This window comes from Salvelinus alpinus, chromosome 28 (assembly GCF_045679555.1).
Source record: "Salvelinus alpinus chromosome 28, SLU_Salpinus.1, whole genome shotgun sequence".
NCBI classification, from domain to species: Eukaryota; Metazoa; Chordata; class Actinopteri; order Salmoniformes; family Salmonidae; genus Salvelinus; species Salvelinus alpinus.
In genome coordinates, this window is record NC_092113.1 from 47,204,627 (window position 1) to 47,220,211 (window position 15,585).

Below are 15,585 nucleotides of genomic sequence, written 5' to 3' on the forward strand. Positions count from 1 at the left end.
TATCGATAAAAGACAGTACTGTGCAGCCCTCTTCATCGACCTGGACAAGGCTTCCAACTCTGTCAATCACTCTTGCTGCAAGTCGCTCTTGCTGCTGGTGATTCTCTGATCCACCTCTACGTAGACGACACCATTCTGTATACATCTGGCTCCTCTTTGGACACTGTGCTAACAAACCTCCAAACGAGCTTCAACGCCATACAACACTCCGTGGCCTCCAACTGCTTTTAAATGCTAGTTAAACTAAGTGCATGCTCTTCAACCGATTGCTGCCCGCACCCTCCCACCTGACTAGCATCACTACTCTGGACGGTTCTGACTTAGGTTCTTTTGGGTAGGGGGCAGTATTTTCACGTCCGGATGAAAAGTGTGCCCAAAGTAAACTGCCTGTTACTAACGCCCAGAAGCTAGGATATGCATATCATTTGGTTAGAAAACACTCTAACGTTTCTAAAACTGTTAAAATAATGTCTGTGCGTATAACAGAACGGATATGGCAGGCGAAACCCAGAGGACAAACCATCCCCCCCAAAAAATGTCAGCCTACCACTAATTTCAATGGCTGTCACTTTTATTATAAGGCGAAATCCTCCCAGATTGCAGTTCCTAGGGCTTACACTAGATGTCAACAGTCTTTAGAAAGAGTTTCATGCTGGTTTTTGGAAAAATGAGCCTGAAATTGTAGTTTTTCTAGGTGGCTACCATTATGGCTTTAGTGTTTCCAAGCGCGTGGAAGAGAGCGCGTTCTTTGGTATTTTTCTCCGGTAAAGACAATAACGATTCTCCGTCTTAAATTGTATCATTTATTTATGTATCAGGGTACCTAAGGTTTGATTATAAACGTTGTTTGACTTGTTTGGAAAAGTTTATTAGTAACGTTTGGGATTCATTTTGTATGCATTTTGAAGGAGGGAAACTGGGTGGATTATTGACTGAAGCGCACCAGCTAAACTGAGTTTTTATGGATATAAAGAAGGATATTATCGAACAAAAGGACCATTTGTGATGTAACTGGGACCTTTTGGAGTGCCAACAGAAGAAGATCATTAAAGGTAAGGCATTAATTATATCGCTATTTCTGACCTTCGTGGCACACCTGCCTGGTTGAAATATGTTTTTCATGCTTTTGTATGAGGGGCGCTGTCCTCAGATAATCGCATGGTGTGCTTTCGCCGTAAAATTAACAAGTTATGCTTTATTTTGATGTATTACACTTGTGATTTTATGAAAGTTAAATATGTATAATTCTGTAGTTTGAATTTCGCGCTCTGCAATTTCACCGGATGTTGGCAAGGGTGGGACGCTACCGTACCGCCTGCCCATAAGAAGTTTTAAAACATGTGGACAACTACAAATACCTAGGTGTCTGGTTAGACTGTAAACTCTCCTTCCAGACTCACATTAAGCATCTCCAATCCAAAATTAAATCTAGAATCGGCTTCCTATTTCGCAACAAAGCCTCCTTCACTCATGCTGCCAAACATACCCTCGTAAAACGGACTATCCTACCGATCCTTGACTTCGGCGATGTAATTTACATGTAATTTACATTAATTTACATTCTAGGGAGTTTTTCCTTCTAGGGAGTTTTTCCTTCTAGGGAGTTTTTCCTAGCCACCGTGCTTCTACACCTGCATTGCTTGCTGTTTGGGGTTTTAGGCTGGGTGTCTGTACAGCACTTCGAGATATTAGCTGATGTACGAAGGGCTATATAAAATAAACTTGATTTGATTTGATTTGACTTGATTTACAAAATAGCCTCCAACACTACTCAGCAAACTGGATGTAGTCTATCACAGTGCCATCTGTTTTGTAACCAAAGCCCCTTATACTACCCACCATTGCGACCTGTAAGCTCTCGTTGGCTGGCCCTCACTACATATTCGTCACCAAACCCACTGGCTCCAGGTCATCTATAAGTCTTTGCTAGGTAAAACTCCGCCTTATCTTAGCTCACTGGTCACCATAGCAACACCCACCCGTAGCACGCGCTCCAGCAGGTATATATCACTGGTCATCCCCAAAGCCAACACTTCCTTTGGCCACCTTTCCTTCCAGTTCTCTGCTGCCAATGACAGGAACAAATTGCAAAAATCTCTGAAGCTGGAGTCTTATATCTCCCTCTCTAACTTTAAGCATCTGCTGTCAGAGCAGCTTACTGATCACTGTACCTGTACACAGCCAATCTGTAAATAGCACACCCAACTACCTCATCCCCATATTATTACTTAAACTCTTGCTCTTTTGCACACCAGTATCTCTACTTGCATATCATCATCTGCACATCTTTCACTCCAGTGTTAATTTGCTAAATTGTAATTACTTCACTACTATTGGCCTATTAATTGCCTTACCTCCTTCCTCCATTCGCACACACTGTATATAGATTTTTCTATTGTGTTATTGACTGTACTTTTGATTATTCCATGTGTAACTCTGTGTTGTTGTTTTTGTTGCACTGCTTTGCTTTATCTTGGCCAGGTCGCAGTTGTAAATGAGAACTTGTTCTCAACTGGCCAACCTGGTTAAATAAAGGTGGGAAAAATATATATATATATACAGTGGGGAGAACAAGTATTTGATACACTGACAATTTTGCAGGTTTTCCTACTTACAAAGCATGTAGAGGTCTGTAATTTTTATCATAGGTACACTTCAACTGTGAGAGAAGGAATCTAAAACAAAAATCCAGAAAATCACATTGTATGATTTTTAAGTAATTAATTTGCATTTTATTGCATGACATAAGTATTTGATACATCAGAAAAGCAGAACTGAATATTTGGTACAGAAACCTTAGTTTGCAATTACAGAGATCATACGTTTCCTGTAGTTCTTGACCAGGTTTGCACACACTGCAGCAGGGATTTTGGCCCACTCCTCCATACAGACCTTCTCCAGATCCTTCAGGTTTCGGGGCTGTCGCTGGGCAATACGGACTTTCGGCTCCCTCCAAAGATTTTCTATTGGGTTCAGGTCTGGAGACTGGCTAGGCCACTCCAGGACCTTGAGATGCTTCTTACGGAGCCACTCCTTAGTTGCCCTGGCTGTGTGTTTCGGGTCGTTGTCATGCTGGAAGACCCAGCCACGACCCATCTTCAATGCTCTTACTGAGGGAAGGAGGTTGTTGGTCAAGATCTCGCGATACATGGCCCCATCCATCCTCCCCTCAATACGGTGCAGTCGTCCTGTCCCCTTTGCAGAAAAGCATCCCCAAAGAATGATGTTTCCACCTCCATGCTTCACGGTTGGGATGGTGTTCTTGGGGTTGTACTCATCCTTCTATTCCTCCAAACACGGCGAGTGGAGTTTAGAGCAAAAAGCTCTATTTTTGTCTCATCAGACCACATGACCTTCTCCCATTCCTCCTCTGGATCATCCAGATGGTCATTGGCAAACTTCAGACGGGCCTGGACATGCGCTGGCTTGAGCAGGGGGACCTTGCGTGCGCTGCAGGATTTTAATCCATGACGGCGTAGTGTGTTACTAATGGTTTTCTTTGAGACTGTGGTCCCAGCTCTCTTCAGGTCATTGACCAGGTCCTGCCGTGTAGTTCTGGGCTGATCCCTCACATTCCTCATGATCATTGATGCCCCACGAGGTGAGATCTTGCATGGAGCCCCAGACCGAGGGTGATTGACCGTCATCTTGAACTTCTTCCATTTTCTAATAATTGTGCCAACAGTTGTTGCCTTCTCACCAAGCTGCTTGGCTATTGTCCTGTAGCCCATCCCAGCCTTGTACAGGTCTACAATTTATCACTGATGTCCTTACACAGCTCTCTGGTCTTGGCCATTGTGGAGAGGTTGGAGTCTGTTTGATTGAGTGTGTGGACAGGTGTCTTTTATACAGGTAACGAGTTCAAACAGGTGCAGTTAATACAGGTAATGAGTGGAGAACAGGAGGGCTTCTTAAAGAAAAACTAACAGGTCTGTGAGAGCCGGAATTCTTACTGGTTGGTAGGTGATCAAATACTTATGTCATGCAATAAAATGCAAATTAATTACTTAAAAATCATACAATGTGATTTTCTGGATTTTTGTTTTAGATTCCGTCTCTCACAGTTGAAGTGTACCTATGATAAAAATGACAGACCTCTACATGCTTTGTAAGTAGGAAAACCTGCAAAATCGGCAGTGTATCAAATACTTGTTCTCCCCACTGTATATCATGAGAGACTGTGGGTCAATTAAACTTGTCGGAGTGGACGCCCTGATCTGGGGGGCATATATAGGGTGTGGCCAGAGTTTGTTTGGGGTGGTCTCAGCTGGTTGGGGTGTGGCTGGTGATGCTGTGGTCTGGGTGTAGGTCCTCTTGGCGTGGGTTCTCTCAGTGCAGGTCCTTCAGGAGGGGGTCTTGCAGGTCTGGGAGGGTGTCTCGCTGGTCTGGGCGGGGGTCTCGCTGGTCTGGGAGGGTTTCCAGCTGGTCTGGGCGGGGGTCTCGCTGGTCTGGGAGGGTGTCTCGCTGGTCTGGGAGGGTGTCTCGCTGGTCTGGGAGGGTGTCTCGCTGGTCTGGATGGGTGTCTCGCTGGTCTGGGCGGGGGTCTCGCTGGTCTGGGAGGGTGTCTCGCTGGTCTGGGAGGGTGTCTCGCTGGTCTGGGAGGGGGTCTCGCTGGTCTGGGAGGGGGTCTCGCTGGTCTGGGCGGGGGTCGCTGGTCTGGGCGGGGGTCTCGCTGGTCTGGGAGGGGGTCTCGCTGGTCTGGACGGGTGTCTCACTGGTCTGGGAGGGGGTCTCGCAGGTCTGGGAGGGTATCCAATGCTCTGTTGCTCCTGTGTGAGGTGCTGGGGCTGGTTGAGGGTGACGTCCTTCAGGGTCCTGGCAAAAGTTGGGATTGCTGCCTTGTAGAGGTGGACCTGGTTTCCTCAATGTCTAGTATTCTGAGTTTCCACCCTGGGCCAATACCCTCTCTCTTGACATAGGGGTAGTGTGCTCTTATAGCACTCTGCCATGCCAGGGGATGGTCTGTGTTAATATAGCACTGTGCCATGCCAGGGGATGGTCTGTGTTAATATAGCACTGTGCCATGCCAGGGGATGGTCTGGTTAATATTGCACTGTGCCTTGCCAGGGGATGGCCTGGTTAATATAGCACCATGCCATGCCAGGGGATGGTCTGGTTAATATAGCACTGTGCCATGCCAGGGGATGGTCTGGTTAATATAGCACTGTGCCATGCCAGGGGATGGTCTGGTTAATATAGCACTGTGCCTTGCCAGGGGATGGCCTGGTTAACATAGCACCATGCCATGCCAGGGGATGGTCTGGTTAATATAGCACTGTGCCATGCCAGGGGATGGTCTGGTTAATATAGCACTGTGCCATGCCAGGGGATGGTCTGGTTAATATAGCACCATGCCAGGGGATGGTCTGGTTAATATAGCACCATGCCAGGGGATGGTCTGGTTAATATTGCACCGTGCCAGGGGATGGTCTGGTTAATATTGCACCGTGCCAGGGGATGGTCTGGTTAATATTGCACCGTGCCAGGGGATGGTCTGGTTAATATTGCACCGTGCCAGGGGATGGTCTGGTTAATATTGCACCGTGCCAGGGGATGGTCTGGTTAATATTGCACCATGCCAGGGGATGGTCTGGTTAATATTGCACCATGCCAGGGGATGGTCTGGTTAATATTGCACCATGCCAGGGGATGGTCTGGTTAATATTGCACCATGCCAGGGGATGGTCTGGTTAATATAGCACCATGCCAGGGGATGGTCTGGTTAATATTGCACCGTGCCAGGGGATGGTCTGGTTAATATTGCACCATGCCAGGGGATGGTCTGGTTAATATTGCACCATGCCAGGGGATGGTCTGGTTAATATAGCACCATGCCAGGGGATGGTCTGGTTAATATAGCACCATGCCAGGGGATGGTCTGGTTAATATTGCACCATGCCAGGGGATGGTCTGGTTAATATAGCACCATGCCAGGGGATGGTCTGGTTAATATAGCACCATGCCAGGGGATGGTCTGGTTAATATAGCACCGTGCCAGGGGATGGTCTGGTTAATATTGCACCGTGCCAGGGGATGGTCTGGTTAATATTGCACCGTGCCAGGGGATGGTCTGGTTAATATTGCACCATGCCAGGGGATGGTCTGGTTAATATAGCACCATGCCAGGGGATGGTCTGGTTAATATTGCACCATGCCAGGGGATGGTCTGGTTAATATAGCACCATGCCAGGGGATGGTCTGGTTAATATAGCACCGTGCCAGGGGATGGTCTGGTTAATATAGCACCGTGCCAGGGGATGGTCTGGTTAATATTGCACTGTGCCAGGGGATGGTCTGGTTAATATAGCACCATGCCAGGGGATGGTCTGGTTAATATTGCACCATGCCAGGGGATGGTCTGGTTAATATAGCACCATGCCAGGGGATGGTCTGGTTAATATAGCACCATGCCAGGGGATGGTCTGGTTAATATTGCACCATGCCAGGGGATGGTCTGGTTAATATTGCACCATGCCAGGGGATGGTCTGGTTAATATTGCACCATGCCAGGGGATGGTCTGGTTAATATTGCACCATGCCAGGGGATGGTCTGGTTAATATAGCACTGTACCAGGGGATGGTCTGGTTAATATAGCACCATGCCAGGGGATGGTCTGGTTAATATAGCACCATGCCAGGGGATGGTCTGGTTAATATTGCACCATGCCAGGGGATGGTCTGGTTAATATTGCACCATGCCAGGGGATGGTCTGGTTAATATTGCACCATGCCAGGGGATGGTCTGGTTAATATAGCACCATGCCAGGGGATGGTCTGGTTAATATAGCACCATGCCAGGGGATGGTCTGGTTAATATTGCACCATGCCAGGGGATGGTCTGGTTAATATTGCACCATGCCAGGGGATGGTCTGGTTAATATTGCACCATGCCAGGGGATGGTCTGGTTAATATTGCACCATGCCAGGGGATGGTCTGGTTAATATAGCACCATGCCAGGGGATGGTCTGGTTAATATTGCACCGTGCCAGGGGATGGTCTGGTTAATATAGCACCATGCCAGGGGATGGTCTGGTTAATATAGCACCGTGCCAGGGGATGGTCTGGTTAATATAGCACCATGCCAGGGGATGGTCTGGTTAATATTGCACCATGCCAGGGGATGGTCTGGTTAATATTGCACCATGCCAGGGGATGGTCTGGTTAATATAGCACCATGCCAGGGGATGGTCTGGTTAATATTGCACCATGCTAGGGGATGGTCTGGTTAATATTGCACCATGCCAGGGGATGGTCTGGTTAATATAGCACCGTGCCAGGGGATGGTCTGGTTAATATAGCACCATGCCAGGGGATGGTCTGGTTAATATAGCACCGTGCCAGGGGATGGTCTGGTTAATATAGCACCATGCCAGGGGATGGTCTGGTTAATATAGCACCATGCCAGGGGATGGTCTGTGTGGAAAATGTAATTGCTTACGTTCCCCTCTTTGTATCAGTTAGCAAATAGTGTCCCTGGATTGTCCCTGAGGAGCATTACAGTACAGTACTAATTGGATGTTAAAAATAACATTGCACAATTTTGTCAATTTTTTTATTTGGACTGAAGGTTTTGATATAGTGGGTTGTATCCTGTATAAATCCAAGTTTATCTACATATAACCAACTCTATCTGAAGAACTCAGGAGACCATGATTTCATGACCTTTCTCTCTCTCTCCCTTTTGCTCTTTCTTTCTCTGTCCCTCCCCCCTCCATTTTGTCTCCCTCCTTTCCTTTCCCTTCCCTCTAATCTATTTTTCTCCCCCCTCTCTCTCCCGCCTCCACCTCTCCACTGTCCTACCTCCACAGACAGGATATTGCAGAATAGACACTGTATGCATCAAGGGTATTGGCGCATAAATCCATACATTCCATTCAAGGCAAAAAAAAAGTTGGTGATAGAGCTGCAATGGGTAAACTGGCGAAAGACCCCAGGTTACCATCCAACCCTTTTTATGCAAGTAAATTACTTGTTGGTATAAAAAATGTGTGACAGGCCTAATGGAAACATAAAGAACAAAACACGCTAGACAAAGTTGGGACCTTTTTGTGTTGGTAAAATGAATTATGCGAGGAATCTCAGTGGAAACGCTTTTATGCACAAATATTGATATAGTAACCATCATATCGAAGTAAACTTCGAGTCACACGATGATGACGTGCGGTCCTCTCACTACGATTTGTCGGGAAAGCATGCAGTTTATTAGGCTACACATGAAATAAATCACGATGAACTTCACAGGGTGGTGAAAGTGTAATGTGATGAGCTTTGATGCTCCTTTCCAATACATATTAAGGGTCTTATTGTGGTGACGTGATAATCGATGCTTGGCTGCCGTTTGTTTTTTATTGGTCAATCTTGCTCTTTTTGTCCATTTAATAATCTCATGTAGGCTATCCGTGCGCTCTAGCCAACAGCGTGTGGCTGTGTCCGCCCGCTGTGTGTGTTGGCTAGAACGCACGTACCACTACCAGAGTGGGCACGATTGCTGTATAATATAACGCAACATTTTTCAGTTATAAAACTATCAGTATAGTTGAAAATGCAAGGAAAACTCATTTCACTTGTATTGTTTTATTTGGTACATGAGAATTTAACCGCAAAATGTATGTTTATGTGCACTAGGTCATCGCTCACAGTCTTTTATCTGCAACAAGTCAATTTGACGAAAACACATCTCTGGTGGGAAAATGCGCTTTTTGTTTTTATGCGGATTTTGGAATATTCCTATGAAAATGTGTCTCCAATTGGATGGAAACCTAGCTACGGACAGATCCACTCACAGACAGACAGAGACAGACAGGCAGACAGAAAGACATATAAACTCTAAACTCAACCCTAAACCTAACCCTAGCTTTATGTCCACATCTCAGCTCAACCCGAACCGTAACCTCAACCCTAAACCTAGCTTTATGTCCACATCCCAGCTCAACCCTAAACCTAGCTTTATGTCCACATCCCAGCTCAACCCTAAACCTAGCTTTATGTCCACATCCCAGCTCAACCCTAACCCTAGCTTTATGTCCACATCCCAGCTCAACCCTAACTCTAGCTTTATGTCCACATCAAACCTAAACCTAGCTTTATGTTCACATCCCAGCTCAACCCTAAACCTAGCTTTATGTCCACATCCCAGCTCAACCCTAAACCTAGCTTTATGTCCACATCCCAGCTCAACCCTAAACCTAGCTTTATGTCCACATCCCAGCTCAACCCTAACCATATGTCCACATCCCAGCTCAACCCTAAACCTAGCTTTATGTCCACATCAATCCTAAACCTAGCTTTATGTTCACATCCCGACTCAACCCTAACCCTGACCCTAGCTTCATGTCCACATCCCAGCTCAACCCTAACCCTAGCTTTATGTCCACATCAATCCTAAACCTAGCTTTATGTTCACATCCCAGCTCAACCCTAAACCTAGCTTTATGTCCACATCCCAGCTCAACCCTAAACCTAGCTTTATGTCCACATCCCAGCTCAACCCTAAACCTAGCTTTATGTCCACATCCCAGCTCAACCCTAACCCTAGCTTTATGTCCACATCAACCCTAACCCTAGCTTTATGTCCACATCAACCCTAAACCTAGCTTTATGTCCACATCAACCCTAAACCTAGCTTTATGTCCACATCAACCCTAACCCTAGCTTTATGTCCACATCAACCCTAAACCTAGCTTTATGTCCACATCAACCCTAAACCTAGCTTTACATCTTGACTCAGCTCTTGGGGTTGATGTGGACAAGACGTTAGTGTTAGTGGTGAGCCGGAAGTTTCTATGAAGTTAAGGTTGAGGCTAGGGTTAGGGTTGATCTGGGGTGTGGACATGAAGTGAGGGTTAGGGTTGAGGCTAGGGTTAGGGTTGATCTGGGGTGTGGACATGAAGCGAGGGTTAAGTTTACGGTTCGGGTTGAGCTGGGAGTGGACTCAACTCTTGACATAACCTTAACCTTAATCCAATTAACAATGAATTAATTTGTCCCTGCCCACTACAAGTCAGAAAGGTAGGCCTCACTTGAACCCTGACCTATAGTTAGAGCTCTGCTACCCGAGCCCCACGTTGCCTAATATTATACATCGAATTAGGGCTTTTTTTCGGGGTACGGACAGGGCTCGGGTATCATTAAATTGATCAGTAACATTTTGAAGCTGAGCCATTTGCTCGTGCTCTGCTGCTGCGAAGTACAGTCCGTATCAGACTAAGATCATAACATGCATGGTGTTAAGAGTGACAAAAAAACGTATTTAACTGCTCTCTCTCGTCTCGTCATTGAGTAAAGCAGCCCAGAGCCGTTGCTGTGGATACTCACCGACTCAGAGCCATCTTGAGAAGAGTGCATGCAGAGTGAGCTGCGCTCAGGGAGCGAGTGACAGACCGAGAGGTGCAGCTAATGGATTTACTAATGGAGGAAGTTATTTCAGATTTCGGGCAGGGCCGGGGCTTTAAATTTGACAGAAGCAATCAGGCCTGGGTTGGGTAGGGCTTGAACGTCACACGCATGGGTAGGGCTTGAACGTCGCACGCATGGGTAGGGCCTGAACGTCGCACGCATGGGTAGGGCCCGGGCATAACATTCATGCCCCGTGCAGGGCTCTACCTAGAGATGATGTGCTTTTGCGTGGCATCGGCAGAAGGGTTCAGCCAAGATGTGGAGATGAAGCGAGGGTTAGGGTCAGGGTTAGGGTCAGGGTTAGGGTTAGGGTCAGGGTTAGGGTCAGGGTTAGGGTCAGGGTTAGAGTCAGGGTTAGAGTCAGGGTCAGGGTCAGGGTCAGGTTAGAGTCAGGGTCAGGGTTAGAGTCAGGGTCAGGGTTAGGGTCAGGGTCAGGGTCAGGGTCAGGGTTAGGGTCAGGGTCAGGGTCAGGGTCAGGGTCAGGGTTAGGGTCAGGGTTAGGGTTAGGGTCAGGGTTAGGGTCAGGGTTAGGGTCAGGGTCAGGGTTAGGGTCAGGGTCAGGGTCAGGTTAGAGTCAGGGTCAGGGTCAGGGTCAGGGTTAGGGTCAGGGTCAGGGTCAGGGTCAGGGTCAGGGTTAGGGTCAGGGTCAGGGTCAGGGTTAGGGTCAGGGTCAGGGTTAGGGTTAGGGTCAGGGTTAGGGTCAGGGTTAGGGTCAGGGTCAGGGTTAGGGTCAGGGTCAGGGCCTCAACCGTAGACATAACCCTAACCTTAATCCAATGAACAATGAATTAATTTCTTCCATAGAAAATAATAACCTACAGCTCTCACATACTCATGACGCACCCGTTTGATGGCAATTGAACTAGTTAACCGTCCTTGCACACAACCAGTCGTGCGTGACCTTCTAGGGATGCCCTGTTGAGGTTCAGCTTCCTGTGGCAACAGGAAGTGTCTCTCCCTGCAGTTACACAAAAACACTGGCTTCCATATCCTCTGTAGAACGGTCAAATGTTAATGTAAAGACTTGAAACTCAGGGCATCGTTAAAGAACGTCCCTAGGAGGCAGTACATTGACATATTTGTGACCAGGGAACCTGGCATGAGACATTTTTTAATTAATCAACGCTTAAAGCATTTTTTGACCTCCATTGAACACAATCGACTTGCAGTTCTAGAAACTAAGAGCCTTGTTATGAATTGTGAAGAGGACATTGGTCCCATTTAAAAAAAAAATTTGATTGACTTGAACCTTGAAACAGTCTTTCTGCCTAACTGCCTGTATGTCTGTCAGACTCTCTGTCTGACTACAGGAAGTGACTTAATTGGGGGTCATATGGACGGTTTCGAAATGACTTAAAAAAAAAAAAAAAAATTCCTAAATTTGACATATTTGACATATTTGTTAATGGAGGACACAGCATGAGAAATTTGAAGTCAATCAACCCAGAGACCCTAGACCCTAACCCTAGCTACAAGCTACTTAGCCATTTTTAACCGATGCTAGCAGCTTTTACCGTTGGAACTGTGGAACACATTCAAGAACCCCCAGTAGCTAACCAGCTACAAGCTACCAGCTACAAGCTACTTAGCCATTTTTAACCGATGCTAGCAGCTTTTACTTTCGGCACAGACACCAGCCCTGTTATTAGCCTGGATATTACTCACCAATTTAACAGCATCGGACTGTCTCTCGACAACAACGCCGGATCCCTGCCGTAATCCCTGAGCCACTACTTCTGATCCTCACAGCTAGCCTGCAGCTAACGCAGCTAGCACAGCTAGTGCCACTGCTACGAAGCTAGCATCAGTTAGCAAACACAATTCTACAATCACAACCTCTCTCTCGCCATCCGGCCTGGATTCTCACCCCCCCGGGCTACTAACTTTAAACACCGCGTGCTAGCTTAGCGGCGACTTCCCTGCTCCATCTACGGCTGCCCCCTGGACACTATGATCACCTGGCTACATAGCTGATGCCTGCCGGACTGTCCATTAATTTACGGTACTCCATTCTGTTTACTTGTGTTTTATCTGTCGGCTCTGTGTTTTAACTCAGGCTCTGTGTGTAGTTAATCCGACCCTCTCTGCCTAGTCATCGCCATTTTTACCTGCTGTTGCTGTGTTAGCTGACTAGCTGCTGTTATCTCACCTGTTGTTTTAGCTAGCTCTCCCAATCAAGACCTGCAATCACTTTATGCCTTACTGTATGTCTCTGCCAAATATCAATATGCCTTGTATACTGTTGTTCAGGCTAGTTATCATAATTATCATTGTTTTGGTTTGCAATGGACCCCGTAGTTCCACTCTCCGTACCTCTGATACCCCCTTCGTCCCACCTCCCACACATGCGGTGACCTCACCCATTGAGACCAGCATGTCCAGAGATACAACCTCTCTTATCATCACCCAGTGCCTGGGCTTGCCTCCGCTGTACCCGTGCCCCACCATACCCCTGTCTGCACATTATGCCCAGAATCTATTCTACCACGGCCATAAATCTGCTCCTTTTATTCCTTGTCTCCAACGCTCTAGGCGACCAGTTTTGATAGCCTTTAGCCGCACCCTCATCCTACTACTCCTCTGTTCCTCGGGTGACGTGGAGGTTAACCCAGGCCCTGCATGTCCCCAGGCACCCTCATTTGTTGACTTCTGTGATCGAAAAAGCCTTGGCCTCATGCATGTCAACATCAGAAGCCTCCTCCCTAAGTTTGTCTTACTCACCGCTTTAGCACACTCTGCCAACCCTGATGTCCTTGCCGTGTCTGAATCCTGGCTTAGGAAGGCCACCAAAAATTCTGAGATTTCCATACCCAACTATAACACTTTCCGTCAAGATAGAACTGCCAAAGGGGGAGGAGTTGCAATCTACTGCAGAGATAGCCTGCAAAGTTCTGTCATACTTTCCAGGTCTATGCCCAAACAGTTCGAACTTCTAATTTTAAAAATTAATCTCTCCAGAAATAAGTCTCTCACTGTTGCCGCCTGCTACCGACCCCCCTCAGCTCCCAGCTGTGCCCTGGACACCATCTGTGAATTGATCGCTCCCCATCTAGCTTCAGAGTTTGTTCTGTTAGGTGACCTAAACTGGGATATGCTTAACACCCCGGCAGTCCTACAATCTAAGCTAGATGCCCTCAATCTCACACAAATCATCAAGGAACCTACCAGGTACAACCCTAAATCCGTCAGCATGGGCACCCTAATAGACATTATCCTGACCAACCTGCCCTCCAAATACACAGCTGCTGTCTTCAATCAAGATCTCAGCGATCACTGCCTCATTGCCTGTATCCGCTGCGGGTCCGCGGTCAAACGACCACCCCTCATCACTATCAAACGCTCCCTAAAACACTTCTGCGAGCAGGCCTTTCTAATCGACCTGGCCCGGGTACCCTGGATGGATATTGACCTCATCCCGTCAGTTGAGGATGCCTGGTCATTCTTTAAAAGTTACTTCCTCACCATATTAGACAAGCATGCTCCGTTCAAAAAATGCAGAACTAAGAACAGATATAGCCCTTGGTTCACTCCAGACCTGACTGCCCTCGACCAGCACAAAAACATCCTGTGGCGAACTGCAATAGCATCGAAGAGCCCACGCGATATGCAACTGTTCAGGGAAGTCAGGAACCAATACACGCAGTCAGTCAGGAAAGCAAAGGCCAGCTTTTTCAAGCAGAAATTTGCATCCTGTAGCTCTAACTCCAAAAAGTTCTGGGATACTGTAAAGTCCATGGAGAACAAGAGCACCTCCTCCCAGCTGCCCACTGCACTGAGGCTAGGTAACACGGTCACCACCGATAAATCCGTGATGATCGAAGACTTCAACAAGCATTTCTCAATGGCTGGCCATGCCTTCCTCCTGGCGACTCCAACCTTGGCCAACAGCCCCCCCCCCCCCCCCCCCCGCTGCTACTCGCCCAAGCCTCCCCAGCTTCTCCTTTACCCAAATCCAGATAGCAGATGTTCTGAAAGAGCTGGAAAACCTGGACCCATACAAATCAGCTGGGCTTGACAATCTGGACCCCCTATTTCTGAAACTGTCCGCCGCCATTGTCGCACCCCCTATTACCAGCCTGTTCAACCTCTCCTTCGTATCATCTGAGATCCCCAAGGATTGGAAAGCTGCCGCGGTCATCCCCCTCTTCAAAGGGGGAGACACCCTGGACCCAAACTGTTACAGACCTATATCCATCCTGCCCTGCCTATCTAAGGTCTTCGAAAGCCAAGTCAACAAACAGATCACTGACCATCTCGAATCCCACCGTACCTTCTCCGCTGTGCAATCCGGTTTCCGAGCCGGTCACGGGTGCACTTCAGCCACGCTCAAGGTACTAAATGATATCATAACCGGCATCGATAAAAGACAGTACTGTGCTGCCGTCTTCATCGACCTGGCAAAGGCTTTCGACTCTGTCAATCACCATATTCTTATCGGCAGACTCAGTAGCCTCGGTTTTTCTAATGACTGCCTTGCCTGGTTCACCAACTACTTTGCAGACAGAGTTCAGTGCGTCAAATCGGAAGGCATGCTGTCCGGTCCTCTGGCAGTCTCTATGGGGGTACCACAGGGTTCAATTCTCGGGCCGACTCTTTTCTCTGTATATATCAATGATGTTGCTCTTGCTGCGGGCGATTCCCTGATCCACCTCTACGCAGACGACACCATTCTGTATACTTCTGGCCCTTCTTTGGACACTGTGATAACCAACCTCCAAACGAGCTTCAATGCCATTCAACACTCCTTCCGTGGCCTCCAACTGCTCTTAAACGCTAGTAAAACCAAATGCATGCTCTTCAACCGTTCGCTGCCTGCACCCGCACGCCCGACTAGCATCACCACCCTGGACGGTTCTGACCTAGAATATGTGGACATCTATAAGTACCTAGGTGTCTGGCTAGACTGCAAACTCTCCTTCCAGACTCATATCACACATCTCCAATCCAAAATCAGATCTAGAGTCGGCTTTCTATTTCGCAACAGAGCCTCCTTCACTCACGCCGCCAAACTCACCCTAGTGAAACTGACTATCCTACCGATCCTCGACTTCGGCGATGTCATCTACAAAATGGCTTCCAATACTCTACTCAGCAAACTGGATGCAGTTTATCACAGTGCCATCCGTTTTGTTACTAAAGCACCTTATTCGACCCACCACTGCGACCTGTATGCCCTAGTCGGCTGGCCC